The sequence below is a fragment of the Neovison vison genome, chromosome 3 (assembly GCF_020171115.1).
Source record: "Neovison vison isolate M4711 chromosome 3, ASM_NN_V1, whole genome shotgun sequence".
NCBI lineage: Eukaryota > Metazoa > Chordata > Mammalia > Carnivora > Mustelidae > Neogale > Neogale vison.
Genome location: NC_058093.1, coordinates 32,269,524 through 32,281,599, shown reverse-complemented (window position 1 = coordinate 32,281,599; position 12,076 = coordinate 32,269,524). Strand labels below are relative to the sequence as shown.

Genomic DNA, 12,076 nt, shown 5'->3' with positions numbered 1-12,076 from the left:
AACAACTTCCCTTTCTTTCTTTGAATAGCGCAGACAAAAATACCAATATTCGACCCACAAAGCACAAAAAGAGAAATCTTCTTAAAGATTAATTGGCTCAGTAGAAAAAGACATATGGAGGAAAATAATATTAGCTGATAACATTTCCCCTAGTTTAGCTGTTTCTAGCAATCTGCTAAAGAGAGAAAATCAGACCTGGAGGATGGGTATACAGAGCCTTTTGTGAGGGCTCTGTGGCTCCTTGCTGCTGTGACTGTCACAAGGTTTCTAGAGATGGCAATTTCACTCCCAGCAATTAATTAAAACAATAATTGAAATAACAAGACAAGCTATATCCCTTGTTCCTGGCTCCCTTGCAAACTGCACTACATGAAGCAGTGGTTCTTTGCGTCTGCCTCAATGCGCTATGACTCCCCCACATACGTCAGTTATCCTATAAATTAGGAACCAGCCATAACCATTAAGCACTACATTGTTATTCCTTATTTTGATTAATTCTCTTCCTCCAGAGCACATGTCAAGATGATGGCATCTGTTCTGAAGAGTTTCCATCTGGAGAGCTACAGTTCTCGTTTCTTTCCATCTGCGTATGTACAATTCATTGTCATGAAATGGGTTTTAAAAATAGTATTAAATATTTTATTTAATTAACTTGCAGAAAATGTCAGTCTTTTAAAACTTCAAACTGAGGAAAGGAAATGTGAGATTAGTAGAAGTAAAGCCGTTCCATCCTTAAAAAAAAAAAATCACATGTCTAATACTGTCAGTATGGTTTGGATTTGTAGCAGTAATTGATTAATACAGTCTGCATATACTGCTCTTCCCAGAGTGGGATCCTATTACAATGGGTGTTCAATAACGTACATTGTAATTAATGATTTTTTTTTTCTCTGAAACCAAAATGCCAATATGATTGTAGTACATTTGCTGAGGACAGAGTTCAGCAGAGCCTCTCAAGAAAAGAACTAAAATAAAAGACAACAGCCCACTTACTGCAAAAGACTTGTGGGTTAATTAAACCTGCTCCCTTGGAACATTCAGTCTTAGGTAGAGAGAAGGGTTTCTGGACTGAGCCTCAATTTCTCCATCTGTAAAATGAGCATTCAAGGAGACATTTTCTGTCAGGTTCTACACAAGAAGTTCTCATTCTGAATGAGAACTTAATTGTTTTATATTCAAACACTGTGGAAGTTTATCTTTATACAGTCTTCCGGGTGAAATGCGTCATAAACTTCCTAGCTTTTCTACACATCTATAGGTTTTTAAATGAAGGCAGGATGGAAAATCCTTACTTTTTTTTTTTTTTTTTTTGATTCACCATGGCAGCTACATGCTAAGCACGAAATTTTGATTCTCTTCTCTGTGGAAATCCCATTAAAATAATAGTACAGGAATAAAAACAGGAATAAATGCGAGCTATTCAGAGGGTGACCTTGCAGATGAGAGAGTTAAGCAAATTTCTGGAAGAAAGACAGCAACGGAGAGAAGCTTAATAGCTGAGGAGGTGGCAGTTTAGAATATTCTGGGAGGTAGCTGCGGTGGAGAAGGAAACCATTCTCAACACAGCTTCAGGGTGGTTTGGGGTTCAGGTATGACAGACTCGTATGAGAGAGGAGCTAAAAATATAGGGCTGGGGGTGTCTGGGTGGCACAGTCAGTTAAGTGTCTGACTTCAGCGCAGGTCCTGATCTTGGGGTCCTGGGATCGATTCCTACACGGGGCTCCCTGCTCAGTGGGGAGTCTACTTCTCTCTCTCCCTCTGCCCCTCCCCCGGCACATTCTCTCTCTCTCTCTCCTTTAAATAAATAAAATCTCAAACCAACAGAAGACATAGTACTCATAGGAAGTACTTATACAAGGGGACCCTCAGAAAGCAAGAACGAAACTTCAGGTCATAGGCCAAGGCCTGGGGTATGTAATATAAAGCACGGTGACTATAGTTTACAACATTGTATTGTGTAATTTGCAAGTTGCTAAGAGAGTAAATCTTTAAAGAGATCATCACAAGAAAAAAATTGTAAGTATGCAGTGATAGATGTTAACTGAACTTATCATGGTGTTCATTCCAGAATGCGTACATCTATCAACTCATTCTGTTGTACACTGTAAACTAGTATAGCATTATACATCAATTATATCTCAGTCTAAACAAGGAAACAAGAACCAGCTCTTTGAAACAAGAAAAACTGGTAATGATTTAAATAATTTAAATAATTAAAAAATAATAATTTAAAAAATAATTTAAAATCAAAGGAATAATTGGAAGATAAAGTCAAAGGATTCCCCTCCCAAGGAAATAACAGTAAAAACCTCAAAGAAACAGATAATAGGAGGAAAAAAGACATAGAGGATCAATCCATTCCACTAATAAAAAATCTAATAAGGGGGAGCTTCACGAGCCAAGGAGACTAAATGAAAAGGGGAATATCTGATGTTTTATTTCCATTATATTATTCTTTATGTCCCTTCATGTCTTAAATATGTCCTAATTTTTAAAGACCCAGACTCTGATATATCACTGTGAAATCTGGGGACACCAAGAATAAGAGAATATTCTAAATTTTTCAGAAAGCAACAACAGGTCACCCACAGGAAAAAATAGCTGCCTTCTCAGCAGCTAATTTCTGAGGAAAAATAGTTTTGAATCAAGGGTGCCATACAAACTCTATCAAGTGAGAATGGGAAATGGTCATTTTCCTTTTATGAGATGCAAGAACTCACAGAGTTTAGATCGCACTATTTCTGAAGAATTTACCTGAAGCTGAACACCAAGACAGAGGATGATGAAGATCTAAGAAACCATGTCACTAACCAGGCATTTAATGAAAGCACACTTCAAGGTGACCCTTGAGGAGCTATTCTGAAAAAAAAAAAAAAATCAGTCCATGTTAGAATGTGAAACCAGACCACTCCAAGGGGACACTCTCCAAGAGAGAGGAGAGGAGAAGAAAAAATTCAATCAACAGAATCAATGAGATACGCAAATAACAGTGAATAAGGCCCATTATTTTCCATTCACCAACAAGAATAAGAGAGAAAGCAATCAGAAAGTAGGGAAAGAAGTCAATTAAAATTCACAATTCAGGGGCGCTGGCATGGTTCAGTTGGTTAAGTGTCTGCTTTCTGCTCAGGTCATGATCTCAGGGTCCTGGGATCAAGGTGTGTCCGGCCCCCTGCTCAGTGGGGAGTCTGCCTCTGCCTCTCCCTCTACCTGCTGTTCCCACTGCTTGTACTTTCTCTCTCTCAAATAAATTCTTAAAAAAAAAAAAATCACAATTCAAATATACAGCTACCAAACTGGAGTGTGGTTCTGAACAGGATATAAGAAAGAAGACATTCGACCTTGATGCCTAGAACATTTCCCTTTGGGGAGGTTCAAGTTTCATGACAATGAAACCACAAAGAGGTATGTTCGAAGCACGTGACAGGGCTCTGTGATAAACCACTCATGACTCCTAATAGTAAACACTATTTTTTTTTCTATTTCAACACATAGAAGCAACCTATAGACAAAGTTAAATTATGATTACAACAGAACATAAATTTATCAACACTGATATCATAAAGGTTAAAAAACAGTGAACAGAAGTCAGGGAGGGAAGAAATGTGGAAGAAAGGGCAAGGGTGTTAATATTCTCATCAAAAAAAGAGCAGTCATGAGAGCCTTTGAAAACCAATGGAATAAGACCCAATTTTTAGCATATTTACCGTTACAAAGAAGCTAAAAATAGAAATACAAATATACAAATTGGAACAATGTAGGAACTTAAATCCTCACCCACAATAGCAAAAAATCAATATTTAATATCCAAAGTTGACAGATCAAGAAGTGGCGATGTCAGAAGGTAATTTAGAGATGCATTAGGTAACCGCTAACAGAACTTACAGCATAAATGATTAACGGTGGCTGCTTTGGGAGAGAGAGGCTGGGAGTGAGGAGCACCGACGGAGAGTCTTTTTTCATTATAAGTTGTTCTGAGCTGCTTGAAGTTTTTAGCTACGTGCTACGGCTTGGATTAAAAAAATACATTTTAAGAGTCTAAATCATGGTATTTTACTCCATTTAGAGAAAATAATTTAACAGGGACTCTAAAAACTCTAGGCCTCTACTAAGTACCTACTCTCACAGCTGTAATGAAATAAAACTGAGGTTCAAAATCATGTAGATATGCTTTTTTTTAAAAAGATTTTATTTACTTACTAGACAGAGATCACAAATAGGCAGAGAAACAGGTAGAAAGATGGGGGGAAGCAGGCTCCCTGCCGAGCAGAGAGCCTGATGTGGGGCTCGATTCCAGGTCCCCGGGACCATGACCTGAGCTGAAGGCAGAGGCTTTAACCCATTGAGCCACCCAGGTGCCCCTGTAGATATGTTCTGAGATACGGATATGCCTTTGTGAATGAAAAATAATACCATTTTCCAAACAGTTTCAATGTTGAGTTTCATCTTTTTATTTAAAAAAAAAAAAATTATTATTTATTTACTTGACAGAGAGATAGAGCAAGAGAGCCCAAGCTGGGGAAATGGTGGACGGAGAAGGAGAAGTAGACTCTCCACTGAGCTGGAAGCCCCACATGGGGCTCGATCCTACAGGACATGAGCCAAAGGCAGACGCTTAACTAACTGAGCCACCCAGGTGCCCCCTGATTTTAATTTTTAAAATTTTTTATTGAAAACATATGATGAAGACAATGGCTCCTCCCTACCCAAATATTTAATTAAACTAGATCTTTTTCCCCTGCACAACTTCTTGTGAATTTACATGGCCCTCAAAGTTTGGCAAAATCAAAGAAAATATTTCACTCTGATTCCTAAGAGAGGCAATAAAGAGAATGGAGGTGGGGGAAACTGTACTTTGTTTATTTATTTATTAAACAGGGCAGGCTTCATGAATTTGTGTGTCAGCTGCCACAAGGGCCATGCTAATCTTCTCTGTATCATTCCAGAAATCTGCACTTTAAAACATTTTTCATATTATTGTGCAAATACACAGTTTAGAATTTTTCAATGTGATATCCTTATTTTTAAATTTAAAAAAATCCCTGTATAATTAAGACACAGTGTTATATTAGTTTCGGGTATCACAATATCTTATTTTTTCAAAGGAAGAGAAGGAGTCCTACGTCTGTTTTTGTTTTGTAATGAATTAAAAAGTAGTTTGCAAGTTGAAGGTTTCTTCTTACTTCAAACAGGCCGCTCAGAATGTAACCTCATGATACTTATCACAGGGTGGGTTTTCCAGAAGCAGATACTGAAATGAAGGTTGGGGTTCGAGATGTTTGCTGGGGATCAATAGTGATGAAAGCTTGTGGGAAGAACTGGGCTGAGGAAAAAAGGAGCTGTAGGTCTCATAAAGCTCCTGGACTGGTGGGGAACTACAGAGCACGCAATGCCTAGGAAAGTTGTCCCTCAGTGGGGGGAGCTAGCTGGGTCTCCATATTACCTCTAGACACAGGCTGTCTAGGACGGGCATGGTTTTAGGCCCAGCTGCTGTTTGCAGCCGAGGGAGGCCCTGAAGGAGACATCACCTGGGAGCTGTGTGGTGATGGATCTCTCCAAAGCTCAACGGGAAACCTTCCTTGAGCGGGATATAGGTGGCCCGTCTCCGGGTCCGTCTTCTCACTGACTGGTAATAGTGTGATAGCCAAATGCAAAAAAGCACCCATCTTGTTATGGAGAAACACATTCGGTAAGCAGATCTTGGGGTTAGCTGTTCCAGGCCCCCCAACAGCTGCGGGAGATGGCCTTGCCAGTTGTTCTCGCCATCCTTGCTTCTGCTCAAAAATTACTTTCGCATGTACACCACCATGTACTTCGGAAACATCCTCTTATGGGCTTCTGTTGACTTGGCCTCCTTGGGCTTTGGATCTTGACTCCGCATATGATGGCAGAATTTTCTTGGCTTAGTCTCCTCGGATCCACCACCTCATCTTGGACTGTTGCAAAACTGCTTGCAGCCCACCTCACCCGAACAAGAGGCAGAAAGCTGCAGATCGCCAGGTGGGTTCTGGACCACCCCTCCCCATGGCCCCATGGCCCCATGCCCCCATGCCCCCAGCTGTCAGGAGCCAGGCCTCAGACATGCATGGCACTGGGGCTGGGCAAGTCTGAGACCTGAACAAAGACAAAGCAAGTCTGCCCTCAGTGAGAAGCAGCTCTAGAGTTCACTGAGCCAACCACCCATTCATCAGTTGTTTCTGCCTGCAATCCTGCTTTTCCTTAGGGGAACAACCACCCCCTTTCACAGGCCCATGGGTCAGTGAAGCTGACCAGCCCAGATGGCCCGAGGTGGTCTTCTGTCTCAGGACTAGCCAGATAGATGTTCTGGATGCAGCCATTGGGTCAGAAATGGACACTTGATCCAGCCAGGGCAATAAAACTCTCTTGCAAGACTCATTATTGTAAGGGGTGTGATCTCTCCGTGGACAGTGCTCCGTGGAAGGCTACATGAAACTTCAGTTCAACCACACTTGAAAAGGGCATTTCAGCCACAGGAGCCGATAAGTTCCTAACTATGCCTAAACTAGTTTGAAATGGGATTTTTCTATTTGCACCCAAAAGAGTCTGAACTAATACAAAAACCTATGACAATCTCCTGAGTGTTGGTACAGCCGATCTGATGGCGAACTCACCACTCTTGCTGGCACCAGATCAAAAGCCTCTTTGTAAGTTCATCCTTTATTCCCATGGAGCTGTGGCAGGCAGAGGCATTCACCCAAATATTGTATCTACATCGGTGGTTCTCAAACTTGGCAGCTCATCAGAATCAGCTGGGAAACTTGAAAACTGGAGATTCCTGGGCCTCACCCTGGGTAGAATTCTGTAGAATTCTGATTTTACAGAATCAGAATTTCTGGGTATATTGTGTATGTGTATTTTTAAAAAGCTACGGAGATGATTTTAACCCCAAATTTAAAAGCTACTGATACCCCCGGGGCGCCTGGGTGGCTCAGTGGGTTAAAGCCTCTGCCTTCGGCTCAGGCCATGACCCTGGGGTCCTGGGATCAAGTCTCGCACTGGACTCTCTGCTTGGCAGGGTGCCTGCTTCCCTTCCTCTCTCTCTGCCTACTTGTGATCTCTTTCTGTCAAATAAATAAAATCTTAAAAAAAAAAAAAGAGCTACTGATCCCATAATGCCAAGTAATTATTCTGTTAAATGTAATAAACTGACCAGCTAAAATACAGCCATGTACACGTCTCCTACACGTTTGTGTCGTATTTTCTACAGATCTGGTCCTTAAGTTCAACAAGCAAACAGGCATCATTCCTAAGGAAACAACAGCAGCTTGGTGGAAGAAAATTGGGAGTGGCGAAAATGAAGAAATGGATTTACCATGCAGCTAATAAACTTGAAGTTTCATTAAACTTGAAGGCTCCTCGTGGGAAGCACCTGTATGTTTTTGTAAATGGCCATATGTTCTTGTAAAATTTATAGGATTTTAAAAAATTTATGTGTGTAACCACACATGGCTGGGGCCAGTTTCTTTCCCACTACAGCTTCTCCTCAGTCATAGTTCTCCTTGTGTTGGGTTCTACAGGAGGATCCATGGGCATTTTGGATCATGACTAAGGAAGCTGATGGGGTTACATCTAGTTTTGGCTGAGTGGGATATTTATGTGTTTCACAGACTCTTCTGTGTATAGTTTAGTTGTTTATAGCTGCCTCCCTACAGGAAGAACTGTTAGTAATGGTTCTAACACCCACTCTCCCAACACAGCCCACCTTGATAAACGAAGGTAGAGGGTCTGATGTAACCCTCATAATATGCCCCAACATGAGGGGCCCCTGAAGACAAGCTGGTCCATGAGTGTTAACCATTCAGAAAGTATGTAAGATTCGCTTCTGCAACAACAAACCTCTGAAATGCCTTGAAATCCTATAGTTTGCGTGTGAAAGAGAATTGAGAGAAGGTTTCCTAAAATTGATAACATTCCTAAAATATGTACGAAGAGTAAGAGGTGAAGCCAAAAGAAATCTTTCCACACTATCAATCACAAAAAAAAAAAAGAAAAAAAAATCATTTCACTCAGGGCAACAAAGCAAAACAAAAACATCATTGCATCTGCAATGATGACTCACCATCAATCCATTATTGGATTGATCCAATCTGAGGAAATTCTGATTTCTCTGTCTATTCTCTCTGTAGAAAGCTGGACAAAATTACTGTTGCAAGAATGGGCCATCAAGCATATGCAGATGAGGATTTTATTGAGTCATCTATCAAATAGCTAAGTAGTAAATATGTTTTTTCCTAAATTTGGAGATCTTCCCAGAGTTTATCAGGTCTAAGTGTTTTGCTGTTAGGGTGGTCATTTACATGATGATTCTGAGAGAATATTCAATGTCATGTCTGAGAGTTTGAATTACTTAAAAAGGGTCTCCAACGGGCGTCACCTGTTGGGTGACTACCTTCGGCTCAGGTCATGATCCTGGAGTCCCAGGATCATGTCCCACATCAGGCTCCCTGCTTGGAGGGGAGTCTGCCTCCCCCTCTGACTCTGCTCCCTTCTTGTGTTCTCTGTCATTCAAATCAATCATTCATATATATATATATATACACACATATATAAATATATATATATGAGATTGATTTGACATATAAATATATGTGTGTGTATATATATATATATATATATATATAGTCTCCAAGGGGTGCCTTGGTGGCTCAGTGGGTTAAAGCCTCTGCCTTTGGCTCTGGTCATGATCCCAGGGTCCTGGGATCGAGCCCTGCATCTGGCTCTCTGCTCAGTGGGGAGCCTGCTTCCTCCTCTCTCTCTGCCTGCCTTTCTGCCTACTTGTGATCTCTGTCTGTCAAATAAATAAATAAAATCTTTAAATAAAATTTTGAAAATAAATAAATAAATAAATAAATAAATAAATAAATAAAATAAAGGTCTCCAAAACTGTCTGAGCTGCAGGTCCACAGATGCTCCCTTGGTTGGAAATGACCACCCTGTGTGCCAGCAGTGGGTGTGATATCTTCTCATGTATCTGCCCTCTACCGCTTCCTGAGTCTCCTGAAAACTAAATATGCTGATTATTAAGTCAGCAAATGTGCCATTGATGGATTTAATGACTCTGTAGAAATGAGTCAGTAATGACTCTGAAGGAATCTGTGTGGCCAGACAGATAAATAATACATCATTTAAAGGTTTCTGAACTCTTAGTGTTTTAGAAGCCGTTCCTTAAAAGAAATTAGGAAGGAGAATATATCATGGCCAGGGAGAGAAATACATAAACAACCAATATGATTAATCATGCTGAATGAAAGGTAATTTATTTTGCTCTTATTTTGCTGTATTGAAAATACTCAAAATCATTGTCATGTGAAGAGGTGATTAAGTAGATCTCATCTCACAGATCTCGTCTGGCCTGGCTCAACATAACTGCAGAATCCATTCTCTCTTTTTCAGCAAGGGCATTGCTGCAAATAGGATGGTACACGGTTTCATGCACAGAGCATATGGAGGAAATGGTCCAGTTTCTTTATTATAAACACGCCCAGGCTTCCATGCATGCCAACTGTCACCCCAGGTTTAGCTCCTCCTCCTCCTTTAGGCATGAAGGGAGAAATCCATCCTGTGCTGACTGACGTGCCCCTGTGTCCTATGCATCTCATTTCCAGCACCACTCTGAAGAAACCCAGTATTTACAATGCAGCATTTAAAAACTGTTCATCTGGGCGCCTGGGTGGCTCAGTTGGTTAAGCCGCTGCCTTCGGCTCAGGTCATGATCCCAGGGTCCTGGGATCGAGTCCCGCATCAGGCTCTCTGCTCAGCAGGGAGCCTGCTTCCCTCTCTCTCTGCCTGCCTCTCCATCTACTTGTGATTTCTCTCTGTTAAATAAATAAATAAAATCTTTAAAAAAAAAAATGTCAAAAAAAAATAAAAATAAATAAAAATAAAAACTGTTCATCTACGGGCAGCTGGGTGGCTCAGTTGGTTAAACACCTGCCTTCGGCGCAGGTCATGACCCCAGGGCCTGGGATAGAGACCCATGTTGGGCTTCCTGCTCAGCGGGGAGCCTGCTTCTCCCTCTCCCTGTTGCCCTCCCCACGGCTTGTGCTCTCTCTCACTCTCACACTCTCTCTCAAATAAATAAATAAAATCTTTTTTAAAAAGTAAATAAAATAAACAAACACTGTTCATTTAAATTCTCTGCTCTAAGTGCCTTTAGTCATACCTTAGATTCATGGGACATTAACAACGTTTACTAAAACAACAACAAAAAGAACCGTAGGCACAACAGTTTAGTAAACACTGGTTTATACAAAACTGAACTGATTTCTTTATATATCTGCAGCAGGGTTTCTCAGAGCTTTTAACAATGAATCTCTAAGTGCAGATTACAAAAGAATGCAGTTTTGCAATGCTTCCCAAATTACTTGATCATAAAATGTTTTTTTGAAGAACCAGTATTACAGGGGCCATAACTTTGGGACATGCTGCTTTGGACGAAAATAAAATGACATAATGGACTATAAATGCTTTATACAACATAAAAGCTAAACAAATTATATGATACCGTGGCGATCACTATTATTATCATTATTACTAAAATTACTATGCTCTTGGGGTGCCTAGGTGGCACAGTTGGTTAAGTGCCCAACTTTTGGTTTCGGCTCAGGTTGTGATCTCAGGGTCGTGAGATCGAGCCCTGCATGTCAGGCTCTACCCAGCAGAGAGTCTGCTTGAGATTTCTTTCTTCCTCTTCTTCTGCCCAACCCCCCCCGCTCACTTGCGTGCGCTCTCTCTCTCTCTCAAATAAATAAATAAAGTCTTAAGAAAGAAATAAAGATTACTGCTCAAAGGAAACAACTGATTCTCTCTTTCCTTTCTCCTAAGGGCCATTTAATCTGTAGAGATCTGAAAAAAGAGACAAACTAAGACAAATACATTTACTGGTATAATTTTCTGCTGTGATAGTTTTATTTTACAAAGAGGTTGAGAAAATTATACATGTTTCAGTTTTATTTTACAAAGAGGTTGAGAAAATTATACATGCTTCTAGCTTCTGTCTACTGCCTTGGTAGCTTTCATGACTTTTTTGAGATTTATCATTCATCCTAAAGGATGAAATCTTAAGGATCCCTGAATAGTCAAAACAATTTTGAAAAAGAAGAAGAAAACTGGAGGACCCACAATTTCTAATTAAAAAAAAAATCATAGGCATGCCTGGGGAACTCTTGATCTCAGATTAGTTCTTGATCTCATGGTCATGAGTTCAAGCCCTGTGTTGGGTTCCATCATCTTACTTAAATAAAAAATTAAAAAATTAAAAAAATTAAAAATTAAATTTTTAAAATTTAAAAATTTAAAAATTAAAAAATTACAGAGCTACAGTAATCAAAGCAGCATGGTACTGGCATTAAGACACATGAATAGACAAACGCAATAGAACAGAGAGCTCAGAGGGGTACCTTGGTGGTTCAGAAGGTTAAGTGTCTGCCTTCAGCTCAGGTCATGATCTCAGGGTCCTGGGATCGAGCCCCACATCAGGCTTAGCAGGGAGTCTGCCTTTCCCTCTTCCTCTGCCCCTCCACACTGCTCGTGCTCTCTCTTTCTCTCTCTCTAATAAAGTAAATTAAGTCTTTAAAAAAAAAAAAAAGAAAAGAACATAGAGATCAGACATGAATCATCACAGAAACAGCCAAATGACCTTTGACAAGGGCGAAAAGATCAACCAAGGGGGAAAAGACAGTTTCTTCAACAAATGGTGTTAGAAAACTGGATGTGCCCACACAAAAGAATAAAGTTGGACTCTTATCTTGCACCCTATACAACAATTAAATAAAAATGGATTAAATCCCTAAGGATTTATGTTTATATATTTATATATTTATATATATATTTTATATATATTTTTTATATATTTATATATCCTTATGTTTAGGTCTTAAACATAAGACCTAAAACTATAAAACTCCTAGAAGAAAATAAAGAAAGAAATCTTCATGACATTGGATGTCACAAAGATTTCTTGGATATCACACCAAAAGCATAAACAACAAAAGCAAAATAGACAAATGAGACGACATCAAACTGAGAAACTTGGGCATCAAAGGACACACCAATA

At 39.9% G+C, this 12,076-nt stretch overlaps 1 non-coding gene across 1 annotated transcript; it reads right to left on the bottom strand.

Moving 5' to 3' along the window:
• Nucleotides 1-4,870: 4,870 nt before the first annotated feature.
• Nucleotides 4,871-4,972, bottom strand: LOC122903856. Its single transcript, XR_006384064.1, has one exon. It is a non-coding gene; the product is annotated as a U6 spliceosomal RNA (small nuclear RNA).
• Between the last annotated feature and the right edge of the window lie 7,104 nt (nucleotides 4,973-12,076).